The 24171-nt window shown below is 48.1% G+C and overlaps 1 long non-coding RNA gene across 1 annotated transcript in view; it reads left to right on the top strand.

The window, feature by feature from the left end:
• LOC137202400 (uncharacterized) overlaps positions 1–24171 on the top strand; it is a 123512-nt gene that overhangs the window by 86378 nt on the left and 12963 nt on the right. The window contains exon 3 of the long non-coding RNA XR_010932588.1: positions 1385–1468. This is a non-coding gene — a long non-coding RNA (uncharacterized lncRNA). The remainder of the gene's footprint in view (positions 1–1384; positions 1469–24171) is intronic.

Here is a 24171-nt window from a genome sequence, read left to right as displayed (position 1 = left end):
GTCTGACTTACTTCACTTAGTATGATAATCTCTAGGTCCATCCATATTGCTGCAAATGGCATTATTTCATTCTTCTTTATGACTGAGTAGTATTCCATTGTGTGTGTGTGTGTGTGTGTGTGTGTGTGTGTGTGTGTGTGTGTGTGTGTATCACATCTTCTTTATCCATTCATCTGTCAGTGAACATTTAGGTTCCTTCCATGTCTTGGCTATTGTAAATAGTGCTGCAATGAACACTGGGGTGCATGTATCTTTTCTAATTAGAGTTTTCTCTGGATATATGCCCAGGAGGGGTATTGCAGGATCATATGGTAACTCTATTTTTAGTTTTTTAAGGAATCTCCATACTGTTCTCCATAGCGGCTGCACCAATTTACATTTCCACCAACAGTGTAGGAGGGTTCCCTTTCTCCACACCCTCTCCGGCATTTGTCATTTGTAGACTCTTTAATGATGGTGGTGTGAGGTGGTGTCTCATTGTAGTTTTGATTTGCATTACGGGCAGTTATTTCTAACACCAGAACACCAGTGAACATTCTCCAAGAGAAACCCAGGAAGGGAAGAGGTGAGAAGGAAACCCTTTCAGCTGACCACCTGCTATGGGTCAGGTGCTCTGCTGGATACTGGAGATACATTCTCAGTTCAGCCTCACGTTATTTCTGCCAGGAGACAAGGACAATCCCAATTTCTATGATGACAACACTCAAGTTCAAGTTCTCTGAATTGCCTGAGGCCATAGAGCTAGAAACTATCAAAACTGGGATTAGAACTCAAGTTCAAGGCTTCCACTAGCTCATATGGCATTATGAAGCTCATTATGCACGTTAGAAGAAGGTCCATCCTCCAGGCAGATGAAGCCCTGTACCAGGATGCACTGCTTCATGAATGGGACCAGGCGGTATTCCAGCAGACCTCCTCACTCCCTCAGCTGCGCACGTTTGTGCAGTGCGTGACCTCAACAAACGTACATGGCAGCCCTGCCTGAGTCTGCCTCCTAACCGTGTGCTCTTCAAGTCACGTCGTGCCACCTCTCAGCTGGGTGGAATTGCCTCCTCCATAGACATTCCTTCCATGTAGTGGTTGGACGAGAAACATAGAATCACAGAAGGAGTAGAACTGAGGTCATCAAATCCTAGTCCCTCATTTTCCAGATGAGGAAACTGACAACCAGAGGGTAGAAGTGACTGCTGAGGACACATCTTGAATCACGAAGAGAAACCGCTAGCTCACCAGCCTCCCCTCCCAGTTCCCCTCTCCCCCAGGAAGGGGCTTGACCTCAGACCACCTGTCCTCAGTTCTGGGAATTTTATCCCAAACCATAAGACCATCCAGGTCACTGCCAGGCCCCGACGCCTGGCACTGATCAATTTCCTTTCCTTTTCAGGACGACCAAGAGTTTGGGCCTTCACCCATCACCCTGAGGATTTTGCCAAAATGTCTCTCCTGAGGACACACTGGTGGAAATTTGGTGAGTGGCTTTTTTCCTGTATGTTACTCTCGAGGGGTAGAGCCCCCTCACTGTGGTTAGAATTAAATGAAAGAAAGCATTTGATGGCAGGCACATCGGTTCCCAAGTGCACGGAAGGGCTGTTCCCTCCCTCTGTCCTCTCCCTGGTCCTGCTGCTTTCAAATACAGGAGGGGCCATTCTTCAAGATATTCAGAGACCAGGGTTGTTGGCAGCGGAGATATTCAGAGGGTTTAAGCCCTGGCAGTTCCTGGCACTGTCTAATCAGGACTGATGCAGGCTGTAGCTAGGCAGGGTCCTGGGGACCCCTGCGGCTCCCTGAGGCCGCATGGTGGGTAGTCCTAGGGCAGAGGCAAGGGGCAGGGTTGCGGGCTCAGAAGAGAAATGACTCGATATTTGGCACATGGCCTTCCTGTACCCGTGCCTCTAGGCTTACTGTCACCCCTGGTTGTTGGTGAAAAGTGCTTGAGCTCTGATTCCACCCCCACCAGCCACTTTCCCCAAGTCTGGGCCACGCCCAGTGGAATCAGAGAAGTTGCCCGCTGACCAGGTCAGAATTCCAGCTGGAAACTTTCTCTGGGATGGGGTGGGGTGCTGCCCTCTCCTCCCTTTACCTTTTCACCACTGTGCCCTGCTGGTGACCCAGGTTTATGGAGCTGCCTATCTTCTCCCACAGCTGCAAGGCGAGCTTGCACTGATTACACTTGACAAAGCACAAACGCCCGTCCTGCTCTGGCAGGAAGGCAACATGGGCTCTAATTGTTTTATGGGCTTTTCACGCCCAGAGAAGAGGGGGAGAAACGCCAGCCACACGGGGTTTCTATTCTACCGTTGCCTCCGTGTCAACCCCTCCCGAGTCCCCAGAAGACTTCAGAGTGGTGGAGAGAAAACATCTCAGAATTGGCCTTTCCACTTGGTGAAAAGAGGCAGAGGGCTCCCCCAGAGCCAGTCAAAGCCCCCCATCTTGCTAGTCCTCCTGCCAGGCCTGATGGTGGGCACTGGGTTCTGAGCCCAGCCAAATGGGGGAGCTATGCGAAGCCTGCTGTGTGGAGTAGAAAAACTCACTGCTGTCATCAACATCACGGCACCCCTCCCGTCCTCCAAACTCCAAAGGCTGACATCTGTCATCTCCCGGTGCCGCCAACAGCCCAGGAGTGGGTGGGATGGGGGACGGCCAGGAAAAGCAAAGATTACTACCCACACTTCCCAGATGAGGAAACTGAGGCAAGGGATGGTAAGGGACCTGCCCACGATGGCACAGCCGAGCAGCGGAGCTGGGATCTGAGAGGCTCCTGAGTCCCAGTGTGTCCTGTCCAGTCTGCATCTCAGCCTCACTCTAACCTCCTCTCCTCTCCCCCCAGCCTCTTCCCTCTCCTTCTCTCTCTCTTTCTCTCTTTGTGCCTGTCTCTCTGTGTCCGTTTCTCTCTCTTTTTTCTGTCTGTCTCTGTCTCTGTTTCTCTCTGTCTGTCTCTATGTCCCTATCCCTCTCTTTCCCTCTATCTGTCTGTTTGTGACCCCTTTTCGGCCAGCGGCTGAGACAGTGAGCACACCTCAGATCCAAACCTTTCTCCCATTCACTCCCCTCTGCTATTTTCTTATCTACTTGTATACACCATTAGCTTTTATCTTGTTGTGTCACATATATCTCCGTACACTGCCTTGAAACCTCTGGGGAACAGAACAAGGCAGGGCAGAGATAAATACATTGAATTTAAATGTGCCAGGTTAGGTGAAAGCAAAGTTCACCTTTGCAACTGAGAGAAGATTCCGCAGCTGCGTGGGCTTCCCGCTGCTCCCCCACTCGGCTTCCCTCCTGCCCTTAGAGACTGGACTGAAATTTGCAGTGAATTCACAGACGAATTCCCTTGAACTAGACCAGAGGTTTGCAGAGTGACCCGTGGAGGCTCCAGGCTTCTGTGCTCCCTGGTGCTGCAGCATCTGTAGCTCAATGCTCCTGGCTCCCAGTTCCCACCGGAGGAAGGAAGATTTCCCACCTAAGGACAGTCTGAAAAGCCGTAGAAGTAGATGGGCTCTACAGATCTCTCAAGTCCTGAAAGTTTGACGATAACGTCCCCTTTGGGAAGGAGCAGGATTCAGAGTCACCCCTGTGCTCCACAGCCTGTCACTTCCAGGACCCCAAGATCTTTCAGTTCAGGGTGAAGCCAGCCAGGCTCCTTGGGTACAAAATTAAGGAGGTGCGTGCTCTCAGGGCTGGGCAATGCCCCTGCACTTTAAGGAGGGAGTGCCCCCTTAAGTTTGTGCCCTGCATCTTTTTTGTAAAATTTATTTTATTGAAATATAGTTGATTTACAATTTGTGTTAATTTCTGCTGTGCAGCAAAGTGATTCAGTTATACATATATGTACACATGCTTTTTCATATTCGTTTCCATTGTAATTTATCATAGGACGGTAGGACCTTGTTGTTTATCCATTCTATATATACTAGTTTGCACCTGCTATCCCCCAACTCCAAATCCATCCCTCCCCCACCTCTCCTCCCCCTTGACAATCACAGTTCTGTTTTCTGTGTCTGTTTTGTAAATAAGTTCGTTTGTGTCGTATTTTAGATTCCACGTGTAAGTGATTTCACATGGTGCTTGTCTTTCTCTGTCTGACTTACTTCACTTAGTAGAATCATCTCTAGGTCCATCCACGCTGCTGGAAATGCGCCCCGCATCCTGCTTGCCTTAGCGTAGTTCCCATTTCTGCTTTGGCTGCCTTTTTTCTCTCCTGCCCTTTGCTCTCTTGGATCCTTTAAATGTGCTCAAATCCCACCCCTGTTTTGGAAAACAAACACCTCCACTTCGACCTTGACCCCACGCTCCCCTCCAGCTGCCACCCTGCCTCTCTCCTCCTCTTGGGTGCCTATATGTCCTCTTTCTCCTCCCTCCTTGGCCCACGCCGGTCTGGGTTCCCCCAACAAGCCGCTCTCACTGTGGTCGCCAGTGTTCTCCACGCTGCTAAATGTGCAGATATTTTTCGTTATCTCTCTTCTTCCTGAAAAGCCCATCTCTGTTGGCTTATTCGATGCAGTAGTGTCTTGGCCGTCCTCCCACTTCCCTGGACACTTGTCCTTTGTCCCTTATCTGGCATTAAGTGTCAGTGTTCCCCAAAGCTCCCTCCTAACTGCTCTGCTCTTCCCATCCGCCGTCATGCCTTCAGTTACCACCTGTATCCCACGTCTTCAAAATCTCTATCTGTAGCCCAGCCCTCTCTGCAGGGTTCCAGACCAGTACAGAAATGGTCACTTGTCACCTCCATCTGGATGTCTCCAGCGTACCATGAAATCCACATGTTTAAAACTGAACTCAAGCTCTCCCTGTCTCCCCCTCCACATCACCCCCAAATATCTGGTCCTGTTTGTTTTGCCTTTTCAGTGTTTTCCTAACTGAGACCTGGATTATGTGGAAGAAGGTAGGTGTGTCTAGGTGGGAGGAGTCATGGAGGGCTCTGTGACCTTTAGTCCTAAGCAGGGGAAGGAAATTATTTAATTGTCAAAAACATGACAACACTGTCAAAAATAAATTAAACGAGGCATATACGTTGTGAAACATGAGTCAGCATTCTAGTCACTCTGAGATGCTATATTCATGAAAAACTTTTCATCAAAAAAATTACGTGCTATGGTGAAGTCTGTGGATGATAACACTTGGTGACATGAGCAAACTCTATCATCGCATTCGAGAAGCCTCTGTGTCATCCCCCTACCCCACTCCCAGCTCACTGAAGGGGACTCTGCTGCTGACTTGCAGGAGAAGCTCCCCAGAGGTTGCCAGTGAAAGCAAAGCCCTACTTGGCACATGCTGTTCCCACTGCCTGGAATTCTGTTCCCTAATTCTCTCCCCTCTTCAACCTGTCACTATTCCCTTCACTCGACCTAGTCTTACTCATCCTCTGGTTCTCAAGTTAAATGACACTTCTTCCAGGAAGCCTTCCCAGAATCCTTAATGTCCCCCAGGTCCCACCCTGACACATCCCTCCTGGTCCTTGAGCTTGCCCTTCCAGGCTCTAATCAAGTGATAACTTACCTATTATATGGGCTTGCCTGCGGCCAGCTCAGCATCACTGTCACCCTTTCAGTGTGGAGTGAAGCCTGGGGCTGCCATTTCCCAGAATCCCCTTCCCAGGATGGTTCTGGGTTAGAGTTGGCCAACAAGGCACTTGGGGGACATGTGACCGTGGAAGAGAAACAGAGCCATTTTTCTCCAGAGGCACTGCAGCCGACAGGTGTGCAGACGTGAGGCTGGAAGCAGCGCCCAGGTGGGCTTCTTGAGGGGCACCTACATCAAGGCTGCAGGCTGAGGTGGCTCATGGGAGCTTCCCAGTGGCCTCTGGGTGAGCTCTTGAAAACCAGCTCATCAGGGGTGGCTCCCTGCCTTCCAGCATCATGCAAACCTCAGATTTCCTACCCTGAATCCCTTCATACTTGGAATACACAGAGTGGCTTCTGTTTTCTTGACAGATTCCTCACTGATAAAAAAATCATGTGTGTGAATAGTGTTAATATCTGTCTTCCTCCCAAACCATAAGCCCCATGTGGTCAGAGCCAACATGATGTGTGGCTGTATCCCCAGATATCAGTCTGAACTGAAATAGAATCCACATAGTCCCATTTAACAGATTGGAAGACTGAGCCCCAGGATAGATCACAAGATAGTGGCAGGGCCGCCATCAACCTGTTTCTGAGTACATTCTTTCCCTACCGTGAGGCACTAGAAACGGAAGGAAGGACTTATTCCAAACAGCTTTTGAGTGACTCTTTCAGATGTTAGCTTCCTCCCCCCAGTCAAGATGCTAGTCACACTGAAACCAAACCACAGGCTTCTCACTAACACAACTGAGTTATTATCACCACTTTCCAGTTGACAAAATTATTTCTTATCTCTGTATTTTACAGGTATAGCAATAAAAATTATTGTCAAGGGCATTATTACAATTTTTAACTATTAATGGAATTATGATGCCTGATGGAGTATGGGCAACAAAATATACTCCCCACAACATGCAGGAACTTTTTGTTTATTATCTCTGGGCTTTACAGTTACCATAGCAATAAAATTCATACTCACTGGGATTATTACCGTTTTCAGCAACTAATAGAATTATTGTTTTTGAGTGTGGTTTTAAGCCTTAGAATAAAATGTAATCCCATCAACAGTACTGAAATTTTTAATGTCCTTCAACATTATCGTAAATGATCAATATAATAACAGAACTCCTCTAAACCTGTCATTGTCACTTCTCCTTCAACCACGGGGTCTTTGTGTTTCTCTTGTTATGAGATCTAAATTTGTCAAGGGAGCATTTGAGGCATTCGCTCATTATACAAGCATTTAGTAAATAGACCTCATGTTAGAGGTGGAGACTTCCAGAATGAATAAGACAGCCTAGCATGGTAGTTAAGGGAGCTGGCTTTGGGGTCATCTGGACATGAGCTTGAATCCCAGTTCCGAGGGGTGTCCCTGGGCAAGTTTTCTTACTGTCTTTAAGTTTCCACTTCCTTAATCCAACCCCCCCTCCAAGAAACACCAAAAAACCCAAAAACAAAAACCCAAAAAGGAAACCATTTCCACCTCTCAGGGTTGGAGTGAGGGTCAAAGGTGACTATCTTGTACATGCACCCCTATGTTCATAGCAGCACTGTTTACAATAGCTTAGACACGGAAGCAACTTAATGTCTGTCGAGAGATGAATGGATAAGGAAGATGTAGTGTATATATACAATGGGATATTTCTCAGCCATAAAAAAGAATGAAATAATGCTGTTTGCAGCAACATGGATAGGTCTAGAGATTATCATACTAAGTGAAGTAAGTCAGAGAAGGACAAATACCATATGATATCACTGATATGTATGTGGAATTGAAATCTAAAATACGACACAAATGAGCATGTTTATGAAACAGAAGCAGACTCACAGATATAGAGAACAGACTTGTGGCTGCCAAGAGGGAGAGTGGGTAGAGGAGTGTTGGATTAGGAGTTTGGGATTAGCAAATGCAAATTATTACATAGAGAACGGATAAACAACAAGGTCCTACTGTATAGCACAGGGAACTATATTTGATATCCTGGGATAAACCATAATGGAAAACAATATATATACATATAGTTGAGTCACTTTGTTGTACAGCAGAAATTAACACATGGTAAGTCAACTCTACTTCAATACAATTTAAAAAGAAGTGACTATCTTTGCAATATGCTTGGGAAGATGCTTGGCACAGAGTAGGTGCTCAGTGAAGGAAGGTAGTCGCTGTGTTTGTGGTTGTTGCTGTTGTGATAATCTATCCCTTTCTCTGAAAGGACGTGCGTTCTAATGGGGAGGGGCATCAGCCTGCAGTTGTGACACATGCTGCACAGACAGCCATCTAACCCAGCCAGGAGACAGTGGGGTGGGGTGGGGGGCTTCCTGCTGGAGGTGACCCCTAAGCCGAGTCCTGAAGGATGGGTGGCATTGACATTGAGGGATAAAAGGAGATAAAGGGCCCTGGGCTTCCCCGTAGGCTAAATGACCCCCCACCAGGCCACTCTGTGACTTTGAGCAACTCCCCAAACTTCTTCCTTCTCAACGTGTGAAAATCCATTACTAGTAATACAGGGAGCTCGGAGAGTCTGCAGGCTGTCTTTGGATGAAAGAAAGCATTATCATATTAACTAATTACATGAATTAAAATAAGTTAATTAAATAAATGACTTAATGAGATTAGTGCATTTGTTGTTTAATGATCCGTTACCGCTATTGATAATAATGGATTCTGCACTATGACAGGTGACAAGTCTGTTGTCGAGCGGTGGAATTTGAAACCACAGAGGAGCCACATAGGTAGGGGGTGAGAGAGGATCCCCTCAATGGTACTTTCCTGCTTGGGCTGCTACTCCCCTGGCCTCGTCCTGCAAAACCTTGGGGTGAGAAAGGTCAGAATGTGGCCAGGGGGCTTGTCTTCACCCCTCCGTCAGGTGACTTCTCAGAGCTTGCGTTTCCTCACCTGTAAAGGGGCAGGGGCATCAGTGATACTGGGATTAGGTCATGTTCACACCTGAGTCGGGGATCCCCCCCGAGCGGAGCCTGAGGCAGAGGCTGATGAGGGCGTCCCCAGCTTGGCACTCGGCCTTGCTGTCTATCTGGGTAAACTCATCAACTTGACCTTCGCAGACGAGGCACAGCCACGTGGCCGGAATCCATCATCTCCATCGATACTGGACACTGTGGTTCTGGGGCAGCATCTCCCACCCTTATCAGAAGGATAACAGGTCCTTGTATTGGTTTCCCTCCCATCCGGTGTTTATTTCTCTTGGTCCTCACTCCTTCTTGGATCACATTTCCAAATAAACCATCCACACGCAAACCTTTGGGGGAACCCAGGCACAGACACTGGGTACCAGAAATGGCCCTAGTGGGGAATTCCCTGGTGGTCCAGTGGTTGGGCCTCTGCACTTTCACTGCTGAGGGCTCGGCTTTGATCCCTGGTCAGGGAACGAAGATCCTGCCGCACAGTGGCTCAGCCAAAAAGAAAGGACTGGCCCTAGAAAGCAGTCCTCAGGATGACTGTAGCCTGCAGAGGACAGCTGCCCCCATATTCCTCAAAGATGCCGGTTTACTCTCCTTCCGTCCTAACTGAACCCCGCCCCCGCCTCCACCCCCAGTGTTCACGTACAGCCTCAGTGAAGGATGGATTCACCCATCTCACATAATAAACCCAGTTAGCCTTCTTGCCCTCAAGTCTCCCGGCCCCTTTCTCAGCACTATGCCCAAACATTTCCAGCATCTCCGCCATATTTGTTAGAGAACATCATTGTGTTTGAGCTTCAAGGAGCCGTCCCAGCAGAGTGTTAGGGTTGCTCCAAGTATCCTTACCAGGTGCTAACTGCCAGGTGACACGTGGGTGCCGCCACGTCAGCGAGTTCTTCCCTGCCCATCTTTATATTTCACTGGTGAAAACCCACACAGGACTGCTTCTTAGCTGGGTCTTCAGACTCCTTTGGAGTGAAAACTGCCTCTACCCAGAGCAGCAGTGGTACTTTCCTGCTTGGGCTGGGCTGAGACCTGATGTCATCCTGCAGGCAATGTGGAGCTCGAGGGGCTCAACTTCTGGGCCTCAGGAAAGGGCTTGGCAGGGTCTCTAGGCAAAGGGGAGCTCCTCTTTCTAAAAGAGGGGAGAGGGCTGTGTCTGCCAACCTGGTGGTTTAGAGGAATCTGGGTTCAGTGTTCTCAGGTCAGTTCATCCAACTGTCCTCATTCTGGGCCTCAGGGTCCTGCCCTTTGCCCCTGCAGGAGGCCCCCCTGCAGCTATGCATTCAGTTTTCCCTGTAGTCCTTCTACCCCAGAATTAGATCCCAGGCTGGCTTTTCAGCACACTCCACCACTGGGCAGCTGCAGGAGGTAAGGGGGGGTATCCTTAATGCTGCCACCGAGTCAGTGATACGGACAGAGTAAATGGACAAAGTAGGTGATTAAATAGTTAATCCCACTAGGGAATTGTAAGTAGAAAAAAAAAGGTATGGGAGACCCCTATAAGTTAATGATCACTCAAGAAAGCAGGTTTGCTTAACCACAAAACCAAGCAGGCTTGCTTAGCAACAAAACCATGCAAAAAAGCATGAGACATGCCCCCAAACAATAAAACGCTGGTGGCATGAGGCCCACATCCTGCCCAGTGAGCTCAGTAAGTTAATGATTCCTAGGACATGCTTCTCTGTGCACACGAAAATCAAAAATATAAGGAAAAGGTGACATTATACTGAAACCTGAGATGATTTACCTAGTTTAGTATATGTTACCACCTTTCGCTCATTTCCATTGCACCATGACAGTCCCAGCTCGACCATGGAGGGACAAGAAAACTCCCCCACCTGACAAGGAGGCAGAGCTGGTGATGGAAGCGTGATGTCTACTCAAGAGTGAGGAAGGGCTTCCCTGGTGGCGCAGAGGTAGAGAGTCCGCCTGCCGATGCAGGGGACACGGGTTCGTGCCCCGGTCTGGGAAGATCCCACATGCTGCGGAGCGGCTGGGCCCGTGAGCCATGGCCGCTGAGCCCGCGTGTCCGGAGCCTGTGCTCCGCAACGGGAGAGGCCACAACAGTGAGAGGCCCGCGTACCGAAAAAAAAAAAAAAAAAAGGGAAGGAAGAGGGAGGATCAAGGGAAATAAAAACAGGACAGAAGTTGCCCCACCAAGAATTGCCCCACGGGAGCTAGCTGCCCTACACTTCCAGTTCTCATCTTAATGGGTGCTGAGTGGGTGTCCCCCAGGCACCTGGGGACAGGAAGTGAGAAATGCGCATGGGGCCTGAGGTAGGGCACCATCAGGGTACATGTGCATGAGACTGATGGAAGCCTACACCCTCCCCCTCCCCCAGCAGGGGCTAGAATAAGACATGAGGCGGAGAAGATTAGAAATGTCACCCAAGACGTGGCCAATGTGTAAAGTGCCAGGCAAAGTGCCTGGTACAAAGTTAGAGCACACTTTAAAAGGCATTTATGGTTTTGTATTCCTGGTAACCTACATTTACTAAATAATGGATGAATGCAAAGAAAGAACAAGTATCTGGTCTTCTGTAAGTAGGCCTCATGCATATTTAAATGGCGAGGCTCACAGTCTAACAGAACATGAACTAGGACCCCTGAGAGGTCTCTGTCTACCTCCTGCAAAGATGTCTGAGCTGGACCAACAGGACTTGAAACTGTCATTCTTCTTCTTTTTTTGGCCGTACCACGCATCATGTGGGATCTCAGTTCCCCAACCAGTGATAGAACCGCACCCACTGCAGTGGAAGTGCGGAGTCTCAACCACTGGACCGCCAGGGAAGTCCTGAAACTGTCATTCTTGAGAAGAGATTTTGGCCTGTGAACCTCCGAGGACTTCACAGTGGTAAGGAAGGACAAGGTAGGGGGACAGTCCCCAGAGAGCAGCACCCTGAATAACCTGGTCTGGGGCAATCCGCCTAGTGATTACATCCAAGGGCTCTGAGCCCCCACTGCCTGGCTTTGAACCCAGATTCTATCACTAATTAAAATGTCTGTGTGGGACATCTGCTTCCAGGAAGATGGAGTAGACAGACTTTTCCCTATTCCTCCTACAAAGCACAACCCAAAACCCTGGGCATTAAATAGAAAAGAAATGTAAGAAGGTTCTGGAAGGCGGAGAGAAGAAGCCAGCCTGGATGGGGGCTTTGGAACGATATGATGAAGAGCTCCCTGGGTAGTATCAATCCAGATTCCTGAACCCAGTGAAAATATCCTTCGGGAATGAAGGGGAAACCAAGACAGTCTCAGATGAAGGAAAACGAAGAGAATTTGCCCCCAAAAGACCTAACCTAAAAGAATGGATAAGGAAAGTTCTCCAGACAGTGTTTAAGGAGGGGTTAGGGATCGGAGAGAAGTGGGTGTCATTTAAAAGGGCAACCTGAGGGATCTTTGTGATGATGGAAATGTTCTGCGTTCCTTTTTTAAATTGAAGTATAGTTGATTTACAAAATTATATTAGTTTCAGGCTACAACACGATTCAATGTTTTTATAGATTATACTCCATTTAAAGTTATTACAGAATAGTGGCTATATTTCCCTGTGGTGTACAATATATCCTTGTTGCTCATTTATTTTATACATAGTAGTTTGTATCTCTTAATCCCCTACCCCTATATTGCCCCTCTCCCCTTTCCTCTCCCCTCTGGTAACCACTAGTTTGTTGTCTTTGTCTGAGAGTCCATTTCTGTTTTGTTATATTCATTCATTTGTTTTATTTTTTAGATTCCACATATAAGTGATAACATAGAGTATTTGTGTTTCTCTATTGGACTTATTTCACTATATACTACCATCCAGGTCCATCCATGTTGCTGCAAGTGGCAGAAGTTCATTCTTTTCGTGGCTGAGTAATATTCCATTGTGTGTATCTCTCTATGTATCTATCTATCATCATCTCACATCTTCTTTATCCATTCTTCTGTTGATGGACACTTAGGTTGCTTCCAAATCTTGGGAATTGTAAATAATGCTGCTCTAAACATTGGGGTTCATGTATGAAATGTTCTGTGTCCTGAGTGTATCACTGTCATTATCCTGATGGTATACATTGTATATATCGTACTACAGTTTTGCAAGATGTTATCATTGGGGGAAACAAGATAAAGGGCACTTAGGGTCTCTCTGTAGTATTTCTTAGAGCTGCATGTAAAACTCCAATTGTCTCAATATAAAAAATTTTAATTAAAAATGAATGACCTTCAGCCAACTACTCACTTCTCTCAGCCTCAGGTTTTCCTATCTGTGAAATGGAGATCATAGGAGGATCCCCACATGTAAAATAGAACATCAGAGTGTGGTTGTGGTGACTAAATTAGCTAAAACAACTCCCTAGAACAGCACCTGACGTGTAGTCTTTTCTTGTCATATGTTACCCATAATTAGCGCTACCAATATAAAGAACCACCTTGCTCTGGGCAGCAGTCAAGCCCTTCACATGGTTTCTCTCCGCTTACAACAATCTGGGAGGCAGATGCTACCTGAATGGCCATTTCCCAGATGGGAAGACTGGAGCTTCAATAAGTTGCCCAGGGTCACACAGCTAACGGGAGGCACATGTATGCTTTGAACCCAGGCCTCCTTGCTCCTCTGCCCAGGTTCTGAACCACTGGGCCACAGAAGCCCAGATAGTGGTTCTTCCTCCAAGAAGAAGTTATTTTTCTTATTTGTGTCCCTCTTTTCATCCCTTAAGTGATGACCACAAAGGTCTCTGGCGTTTGCCTTTGTCAGGGAGAGGCCATGCCCTGTGACCCCGTCCTACCCCTCCAGCCGGCCAGAAACCCAAAAGTTGGAGTAGGTGTGGGCAATCTGAAAGAAGGCAAGACAAGTAGGCAGGCTGGGGTCCTGGATCCCGTGACAAGGGATGTAAAAAGAGCGAGAGAAGTTGGTCAAGGCTAGAAAAGATCCCCGAGGGGCTTATCAGGTGTGAGCCAGAAAGACAGACCCGCGCTTAGATCCACCTCTCCCTATTTGCTGATGCTGTGACCTTGAACAAGCGGCCTAACCTGAGTCCCAGTCACTTCATTGGGAAGCAGGGCCTGCTTTGGCACCTGGGGGGCAGGGGCACTGAAGACCAGATGAGGTCCCAGCAGTGAGCACATGGCGCCATTGCTGGTACACGGTCGGTGCTTAATAAATGTTCTCTACCGCTCTTCCCGCTGGTGGCTGATTTCAGGGGGTGGGGCTCAGAGAGTGCAGACGACTCCATTGCTTCAGAAGCCAGAGGCCCAGTACAGTGGTGGTTTTCTGGGACTCAAGGAAGCTTCTTTTGAGGCTGTTGTGTTGAGGGTATAAAGAGGTTGAGGAGGGAGGGACGAACTGGGCTGTCCACAAGCGCCCCTTTCCTCAGGGTTCAGGGCAGGCGGCTCAAGCCCCAGGTCTTTTGAGTAAAAGCCAGCTGTGTGGCTCAGGAAATGAGGATTTCAAAACAGCAACAATATATAATAATAAAAGTAGCAACCGCAAGGCATTATTAGCAGGCTAGTTTATCAGCAGAGTACTCAGCAGGCATTAACTAATGAAAACTCCTCCAAGGTAAGCAGTTATTGATTTGTGAGGAAAGAGAAAAAGAACTCCATGGGGATGTATTTATGTCCAGCCACGCTGAACAATTAGTCAGTCTCTGCCACAGGTTCCTTTGTCTTATCATGGCTCCATTCCCAGTGGCAAAAAGAGGCACAGGGAGGGACAGTCATCGCAGTGAGGGGGGCCCTACTGTCCCCCAAACACACTAGCATTTGCCACCTGCCAGCCTTTGCCTGTACCGTGAAGTGAGACAAAGGAGGAAGGGGGCAAATGGGGGCCGAAATAGCATCTTTATTACTGATGGAGCAGGACATAGAGGATGTGGCTTAGATCCGGGGGCCAGAATCTGACAGCCCACAAGGGGTGCTGTCTCCTTCCTTCCCTGCATCCCTCCACGAGCAGGGGTCCCCATGGAGGGGGCTTGTGAGCTTGTGGCTCCCGAGAAACTGGGAAGAGGAGGGGCCGGGCTGCACAGGCCCACCTGTCCGCAGGCATGAGGGGCAGCGGGGGCTGGTGGGTGCTGGTCTGTGTCTCCCACATGGAAGTCAGTAGCAGGAGTGAGGTGAGTCTAACGCGTCCTTCATTAACGGAGCGTGTGGAGCGCTTAGTAAACATCTGTGTGATGAGCGTGTGTCTGCAAATCGGAGAGGGTGATGCTTGCTCTCCTACGCTGGCTGAGGATTCCCGGAGGCTGAACCAATTCGGCTAAAATACGCTGCCCTGCAGACACTTTATTAGGAGAGTTTGTGGGGACAGAGCTCTGGACCTGTGTTCTGGTCCTAGCTGGGCTTTGTGTGTGGCCTGGGACGTGCCACCTCTCTGAGCCTCTGTCCCCTCATCTGCAGAATGAAGACAATCATAATATATGGTCCCAGGGATGCATGAACCAATGGCGGGGGACCTGCCACGGATGCCGCAATCCTCAGGAAGGGTTCGGGGCTGCTGCTTAGATTTCAGGGCTCTGCACTGCCCCGCTCGCTGCTGTGGCAGCTTCTGGTCGTCTGGTCGGCTTTCCCTCCTTGGAGCCCAGAGGGTTCCCGCCTGAGTGAGCCCTGGGATGCTCTGGCCTGGGCCCACCTAGCCACACCCCTCCTCCTGGCTGTGGCAGCACCACTTTATAAAGCCTGCGGGCACCCTCCACCAGAGCTACACCCCAGGCACAGGTTTTTATCCTGCAGCCATAAAGTAGGATTGGGGAAGAATTTACAATCAGGGCTATAAAGTTATAACAGCAGAGAGGCTATTTCGTTGGGTTCAAGTGGAGGTGAGTGAGGGGTTCAAAAGTTCAAGACCTCCAGGCATTTCCTGGTGACTGATAACCTCCCTGGGCGCTGAAACCAGCTGGTGTCCCAGACACAGAGGTTTCTTGAAGACTGAATAAGGGGGGCCAGTGTTCATGGTTCTGGGCTTGGACTGACAGACACCTGTTGGCTCAGGTGGTGCCCCAAGACAGGCACTGGGGGTGGGGTGCCGTCTTCCCCATCTTTCTCCTGTATGCCACCTGGGGAGATGCCAGCAGGGCTCCTGCCCTACTCTGAGCATGTAAATCGAGGGGCAGAGCATGGCCAGAGAAATCAACCGTGCCCTGCCATACGGGGTCTGACAGGCCTAGGTTCCTCTCCTGACTCCCACTTACTGGCTGTGTGACCTTGGGCAAGTCCCTCCACCTCTCTGGGCCTGATTCCTCATCTGTCCACAGGGAGGGCAACACCTCCTGTAACTGAGGTCATAGCCTGGCACACAGTTGGGTGATGGAAGAAGCTCCTTGGTCTTCCCTTTGCCATCCTTCTCTTCTTTCCTGTGGGGCCCTCCACCTTCCTAGGACTCAGAGAAGTGGACCAGAAGGGGTCTTGGAATCATTCCCGGGAAGAGGTGAGAGGTAGAGTCAGGAGCCCAAAGAACTAAATTCTGGTTCCAGCCTGGATCCTTCCTAGCTCTGTGACCTCAGGCAAGTTTCTTAACCTCTCTGAGTCCCAGTTTCTACCTTCATAGGAAGCAGATTTTGGTACTGATGTTCTGAGGCTGTTCATCTGGACACCCCACTGGCTGCTGAATCTGTCCTAGAAGAGCCTTCAATATATACATTTTTAGGGGCCCAGGGAGGTAGGGGGACTTCCCAGCACCAGAAGAAGGAAGGTGCTTCTTACATGTCCTAATTGGGGTTACTCAGGTTTTAAAAGACAGAGTCTCGTATCAATGGCAAGACAGATTTGGTGAAGTGGTCAATGTGGCTGGCCACAGAAACCTTAGTGTTCAAATCTTCTTTATCTCCACAAGAGTCCAGCAGCATTTTGGGGACCCTTTAGGGCAGGAGTTAGAAAGTGATGGCTTGTGGGAAAAATCCGGCCCATTGACTGTTTCGTAAATAAAGTTTTATTGGAACACAGCCACACCCATATATTTGCATATTGCCTCTGGCTGCTTATGAGCTACAAGTGCAGAGTTGAGTAGCTGCTACAGAGACCATAAGGCTTGTAAAACCTAAAATACTTGCTACCTGGCCCTTTATAGAACACATTTGCAACCCCCACCCTGGCGGCTGGGGATCTGAGGCTGGGATCTGTGCTTGAATCCGCTGCCCGCCCTTCATTTTACAGGAGAGGAAGCTGAAGGTCAGTGACTCGTCCAATGCCATGCGACGGTGGGATGGCCTCTGAGGGTCACAGTACAATGTGGCGAGCTCAGTCCCGTTCTCACCCAGGGGTCACACTGGGGACCGTGGAAATGAACGAATATACAAGGGAATCCTTGTATGTTTTAGAGGGATCATTGAAATTCCCATGACCAACATCGGCAGATTCTGAACTCAGAGCCGTGCCTGCTCCTGCCTGGCTCCTCTATTAAGTTCAGAGCCTTCAGCCTCCCTCTGCATTGGAGACACAGGCAGGGCCAGCTGGGCACGTCGGAGAGTGCTCAGGACCCCAGCCTGTAATCTAATCCACCACCCCGAGCTCTCTGCCTAACGTTCCCCGCTGTTTATGTTGTAGGCGCATCATGCCCACACTGGCTTAATCCACTAGGCATACACCGAAATGCAGAGCTTTACAGAACTCTTTAGGGACGCCTCTTTGAGTGAGTCATTGGAGAGAGTGTGTTCCTGTCAGAAAGTTGTGTTGGTGGCGTGCCGGCGCTGGCCGCGTGATCTGGAGCTCCGGGTGATGGCACCTCTCCCTCCTTCCTCCCATGCCCACCAGACTCAGGAGGCTCCTCGTCCTGGGTTGGCGGGGGGGCCTCGGAGACCTCCTGGATGCCCCGAGGCCAGCAGAGCGGTCCAAGACACAGCTGGAGCGAGCGTCCCTTTCTGTGGACGCCCTCTGTGGAGCAGGGTTGCCGTGTCGGGCGGAAGAGAGGGCAAACGCTACGGAGCCTGATGGACTTGGGTTTGAATTCTGAACTGGCCACTAGCTGTGTGGTTTTGAGCCTGTTCTGAGACCTCTGGGCACCCCTTTCTTCATCTGTAAATGAAGACAGTGAGGATTCCTCCGTTGATTCAGCTGATGTGTACAAGAGTTCCTTCCAGATCCCAGCAGCTGCCACGTGGGTTAAAGGCAGTAATTGCCCTGAAGGACAGGGACCCAGCAAGGCCCCATGGGATGGCCATTTGTATTCTTCTTGTTCTCGGCTTCAGTCCTGGCTTCTTGACCTTTCGCTTCTCTGGGGCCGTGGAGATGACCTGGCTGTTTGCACAGAATGCAGGATGGGGCTGTGGGAGAATGGCGAGGATGGACAGGGGTCTAGACACCCTGCCCTGGGAGGGATCAGGGACCAATGAGATGGGGAAGATGAGGCTCACGTGGACACAGTCCCTTCAGCCAGTGTGCAGGAGGGGGTCTGGAAAAGGGCAGAGACAGGGCCAGAGTGGTGGCCAATGTGGTGGGCTCTAGTGCCCGATGGCTTGGGTTCCAAACTCCCATCTGCCACCTGGGTCTGTGCACTCCATGCGGGTGATTGACCAGGGTCTCGTCTGTGCACCGGGGATAGTCACAGACCCTAGTTCATGGGTGCCGTCAGGGTTAGATGCGTTCAGCCGTCAGAATGGAGCCTGGTATGTGGGAATGGCCCACAGGTGTGGGTGTTATTATTCTAGAGTTCCAAGGGCAGAGCTTTGAGTGGAGGGCAGGGAAGTACAGTGGTTAGGTACATTGATGTTCTTGGCCTTTGGGTTGGACCGTCAGAGTTTGAGTCCTCGATCTGTGCCTCCCTAGCTGGATAAGCATGGAAAAGTAACGGAACTTCTCTTAAATCACATTCCTCAGCTGTAGAAGAGTCACATGCTGATTTCAGAGAGCTTGAGAGGTTTCTTTGAGATCACATATGGAAAATACTTAGCACAGAGCCAGGCACATAGTAGGTGTTCAATAAACGGTAGCCATAATTATTACTTGTATCAATAGATGAATAGGTCAAGGAGGTGAATTTCAGTTCAGCTTAATGAAGGGCTCTGGATAGAATTCCACTTCCAACCGTGGGGGTGGGCTGCCCCATCAGGTAATGAGTGCCCTGTGAATGGAGGCATTCAAGCAGGGGCTGAGGGATCGTTTCTCAGGATGGGATGAAAGAAACCCGTTAGTGAGAGGAGGCTGCACTAGACCATACCCAAAGTAACTTCCAGCTTGAAAATGAGCCCCCTAAGTCTTATCGTCTTGTGCAGCCGCAGACGATAACCCTAGGAGGGTGTTCTCCTAACCGTTTGAGGGAACATATTAAGCTGTCCCTAAAAAATGTTCTCAGTTAAATGAAGTTGGAAAGTGCTGTATACTGTGGCCCATCTTAAAAAATCACATGCACATCAGCAAATTCAAGGCTCTGAGAAAAAAAAATAGCCAAGGAACTTTAATTTTCTTTTGTTGTTAGAGTCCGTCCCTCTTCAGATATTGCAGGGCAACAGTGTTCAACAGAATATACTCTAAAAACATGGGTCTAGGAGAAGTCCCACCTCTTGGCAGGCTCTACATTTCCAAGCTGCGGTTAGATGACCTGTTTAAGTTGGTGATCCGCGTCACACTGAAACCCACACCCTTGCAGAAGCTCCTGGGCCTGTGAGCTTTCCTTTCCAAAACCCTGTCATCCCCAAGAAGGCCTGCATTTATAACCTGTCAAATCAGACCTGATCTGGCTTCTCTTACTGGTTCCTATGAGAGATGGTGACCCCTGGGTGTCGGAGGAATGTCCTGCTGTCCTGTCCTTGACCTTTAGAAAGGCATTCAGCCCCTTGGGGTGAAGATCAGCTCCCTGCTGTCAATTCTGCCCTGGTTTTACCAGAGGCTTCATAGCCCATCTGATTGCCCTGAGCCCCCGGGGAGGGTCATCCCCTGTCCCACCTCTACCTGTGTGCACGTAGCACAGTGACAGTAAAGGAATTACTAGGACTGTGTAGGAAATTGCTTATGATCTGGCTGCCCTCCTGGAAAGCAAACTCAGAGAGCGTGTTCGACTAGTTTGCTCCTGAATCCCCAGCAAACGCTGCTGAATGAATGAATATCTCTTTCCTGCTGGTCATCTGAAAGTTGAAACTGAACTTTGCTTTAGGGCCATAAATGCAATTTCAGAGATCACATGCTGGATAAGAAGACAACTTTGTCCTGGGCTTGACTGCATCAAGGAATGTTCAAGAAATGTTCAAGGAAGGACCCAAGCCTGGAGAATTTCACACCCAAGGGCTTCTCGATTCTTTGTTCCAGTCAAGGTCACTTGCTGCCTTCCCGCTGGCCTTCTCTTCCTGCCTCCGGGATTTTGTTCATGCTGTTTCGCCTCCTGGAGAACTAGACCTCCGTGTCTCTCTGTCTCTCTCTGTGTCTCTGTCTCTGTCTTTCTCTTGGCATTTAGGAATCCACCCCACCTTCATGAAGCCTTTTCAGACCCCTCGAAGCATTCACTCATCTCCCATCCTTTACTGAACTCCTTCGGCAGAATTAATTTTGCCACAGTTTTGAACCTTACCTTGGGAGTTTAACTGTTTCATTGCCTGTTTCTCCAACCAGATGTCATATTTCCTGGAGCCACATGTCACGCCTTCTAGACTGGGAGGGCTGTGGCACAGCACTGGGCCCAATGGGGCCGAGCAGGATACCCTCAATACCATTGATGGACAGCTTGCTGTGTGCCAGGGATATGCCAGATGGCCTCACACATTGCCTTCTTGAACCAACGGTTCTCTTGTCATCGCATCGTATAGATGAGGACATTGGGACGTTACAGAAGCTATAGCACAGCCTGTAGAGCTGGGACGCAAGCCCAGGACTTCCAGAATCTGGATACTTAACTCATCACACTCCATAGGTTTAAATCTACAGGGACCTCAAGATGAGAGGCCTGACCTCTGGTTTCTTCATTTCTTGGACTAAGGCCACTATCACAATATGGTACATGTATCTGTTGGAGACAGATGGTCCTGGGTTCCGGACCTGGTTGCAATGCTTACTGTCCTTTGGCCTCTGGCCTGCTGTTTCCCCTCCCTAAGAGCACAGTTCCTCTTCTGGAGAGTGAAGACAGCAAGAACACCCCCGCAGGGCCGTGGAGAGGATCGAGAGGGAGACACTCTATGAGAGGCAGTTATTCTCCTTCCCATCCCCTCCCTTTTAATGCTTTAAGCACCTCTGAAATCTTTATCTGATTTTGATTGCAATCTTTGTAACTTTGGAGATTTAAGCAAATCTCCAACTCCTAGCATACGGCAAGCATCCCACGACGGTGTGTGAATTGATCCAATTTACGTTCAGGAGAAGCATCTTGTGGAATTTCATCTGAACACAGAGGCCGAGAGATCCAGGGTTGACTCCTAGCCTACATTTGTCTTACACTTACTCTGTGCCTAAGGGTAGTTCATCAGCCTCACGGAGCCTAGGGCTCTTTACACGCGCAGTGGAGGTACTAGAACTCAACTCCTTGGCTTATCTTTGCCCCTTTCTTTCTTTCTTTTCCCCCAGCTTTATTGAGATATAATTGACACATAACATTGTGTAAGCTTAAGGTGTACAGCAGGATGACTGGACACATACGTATATTGCAAAATGATCGCCACGATAAAGTTAGTTAACACTTTCATCACCTCACATCATTACCATTTTTTTTCTTGTGTTGAGAATGTTTAAGATTCACTCTCGTAAAGAGAACCCTCTAACACCGTTGGTGGGAATGTAAACTGGTGCAGCCACTGTGGAAAACAGTATGGAGCTTCCTCAAAAAACCAAAAATAGAGTTGTCATATGGTCCAGCAATCCCACTCCTGGGCATATATCCAGAGAAAATTATAATTCAAAAATATACATGCACTCCTATGTTCATAGCAGCACTATTCACAATAGCCAAGACATGGAAACAAACTAAGTGTCCACTGACAGGTGAATGGATAAAGAAGATGTGGGTGTGTGTGTGTGTGTGTGTGTGTGTGTGTGTGTGTGTACAATGGAATACTACTCAGCCATAAAAAAGAATGAAATAATGCCATTTGCAGCAACATGGATGGACCTAGAGATTATCATACTAAGTGAAGTAAGTCAGAAAGAGAAAGACAAACACCATATGATATCACTTATGTGTGAAATCTGAAATACAACACAAATGAGCCTATCTACGAAACAGAAACAGACTCACAGGCATAGAGGACAGACTTGTGGTTGCCAAGCAGGAGAGGGGGTGGGGGAGGGATGGACTGGGGGTTTGGGATCAGCAGATGCAAACTATTATATAGAGAATGGATAAACAACAAGGTCCTACTGTAGAGCACAGGGAACTATATTCAATATCCTGTGATAAACCATCATGGAAAAGAATATGAGAAAGAATGTATATATATATGTGTGTAACTGAATCACTTTGCTGTACAGCAGAAACTAACACAACATGGTAAATCAACTATAATAAGTATACATTAAAAAGAAGATTTACTCTTAGGGACTTTCAGTATGTATTACAGCTTTGTTAGCTATAGTCATTATGCTGTATATTACATCCCCAGAACTTATTTATCTTATGACTGGTAGTTTGTACCCTTTGACCAACATCTCCCTAATTCCTTCACCCTCAGCTCCTAGCAACCACCATTCTACTCTCTGTTTCTCTGACTTCGGTTTTTTTAGGTTTCACCTATAAGTGAGAACATAACGTATTTGTCTCTCTGACTTACTACACTTAGCATTCATTGAGTTATTTTAAGACTTAAATGAGATAATGAAGATGAAGCAATTAACATAGTGCCTAGCACATACTGAGTGATAAAAATAGTTGGTTTTGATAATAATAGTTATTCCCATTTTCATGCTAATTAGTCAATGTGGAAGAAACTGATGTCAGCAGAGGTCAGGCTATTTGCCCAAGATCACCCACAAAAGTCTAGGAGGGGTCGGCGTCAAGTGCATTGTCTTCATTCCTGTGCACCACCCAAAGGCAAAAGGGAAGACCTCAGTGAATGTTATTCATTCACTCAACAAACATTTATCAAGTGCCTACTATGCACCAGGCACTGTGGTGTGAGCTAGATGCACACAGTCCATCAGGACTTAGTCCTTCCCTCCAGGGGCTGATGGCCTAGAAAGCAAGAAGGACAAAAAGAAAATCTTAACATAGTCTGGTCACTACGGTGCTCCAGGCACTGGGATGCTATTGGTCACCTCACCTGGTCTGTGGCGTCAGGGACCCTGGTGGAGAGGGCAGGAGCTGAGCTGTGAAGTTGGAGATAACTATTCAAAGAAAGGAAGGGAAGGGTTGTTCTTGACAGAGGGAACAGCATATGCAAAGGCACAGAGATGTGAAAAGCATAATCCAGAGAAGCGTCTGCTTCTGGAAAGTAGATTAGTTGTTGCATTTTCCCAGTGACTTCCACTAAGTACAATTAAACACCCTGTATGTAAAACAAACACGAAAAGACTCTGAAAGGTGGAGAGAAGAAGGAGACTCGCTTGGGATCTTGGGACCCAAGGAAGGACTGGTGGGGAGTTCCCAGGGTTTTCTCTTTGCCTCATATTTCCAAGAATTGGAGTTGAAGCTAGAAACCTGGACCCACCAAGAAAATAGACAGAAAGCCCCACAAAAGCCTGCTCTTTCTAGCCAAAGGGCCAGAAAAGGGGGATCCAAGCATCACAGAGACTTTTTGAATAAACCTCTCTATTCCAATCAGAGTTTTCAGGAAAAACTGAAAAAAACTTGGAGAGATTTCACTGAAGAAGATAGAAAGGTGGAAAAATAAACACATGAAAATAGATTCAACATCATCAGCCATTAGAGAAACGCAAATTTAAATCACAATGAGATATCACTACATACCTATCACAGTGGCTAAAATTAAAAATAGCGACAACACCCATCGGTCAGAACGACCATCATTAAAAAGTCTACAAATAATAAATGCTGGAGAGGGTGTAGAGAAGGGAGCCCTACTACACTGTTGGTGGGAATGTAAACTGGTACAGCCACTAAGGAGAACGGTATGGAGGTTCCTTAAGAAACTGAAAACAGAGTTACCGTATGATCCAGAATCCCACTCCTGGGCATAAATCTAGAAAAGATGAAAACTCTAATTTGAAAAGATTATATATATACACAATGGAATACTACTCAGCCATAAAAAGAATGAAATAGTGCCATTTGCAGCAACTAGAGATTATCATACTAAGTGAAGTAAGTCAGACAGAGAAAGACAAATATCATATGGTATCACTTATATGTGGAATTAAAAAAATGATATAAATGAAGTTATTTACAAAATAGAAACAGACTCATAGACATAGAAAACAAACGTATGGTTACCAAAGGGGAAAGAGGGGGAGAGGGATAAATTTGGAGTTTGGGATTAATAGATACACACTACAATATATAAAATAGATAAACAACAAGGACCTACTGTATAGCGCAGGGAACTAAATTCAATATACTGTAATAGCCTATAATGAAAAAGAATAAATAAATAAGTAAATAAATAGGGACTTTCCTGTGGTCCAGTGGGTAAGACTCCATGCTCCCAATGCAGGGGGCCTGGGTTCGATCCCTGGTTGGGGAACTAGATCCTACATACATGCCGCAACTAAAGAGTCCGCATACTGCAACTAAAAGATCCCAGGTGCTGCAACTAAGAGCTGATGCAGGGCTTCCCTGGTGGCGCAGTGGTTGAGAGTCCGCCTGCCGATGCAGGGGACACGGGTTCGTGCCCTGGTCCGGGAA

Source organism: Pseudorca crassidens, chromosome 11, assembly GCF_039906515.1.
Source record: "Pseudorca crassidens isolate mPseCra1 chromosome 11, mPseCra1.hap1, whole genome shotgun sequence".
Classification (NCBI taxonomy): domain Eukaryota; kingdom Metazoa; phylum Chordata; class Mammalia; order Artiodactyla; family Delphinidae; genus Pseudorca; species Pseudorca crassidens.
The sequence above is the reverse complement of the archived record's forward strand: the minus strand, read 5'-3'. Positions and strand labels throughout refer to the sequence as shown.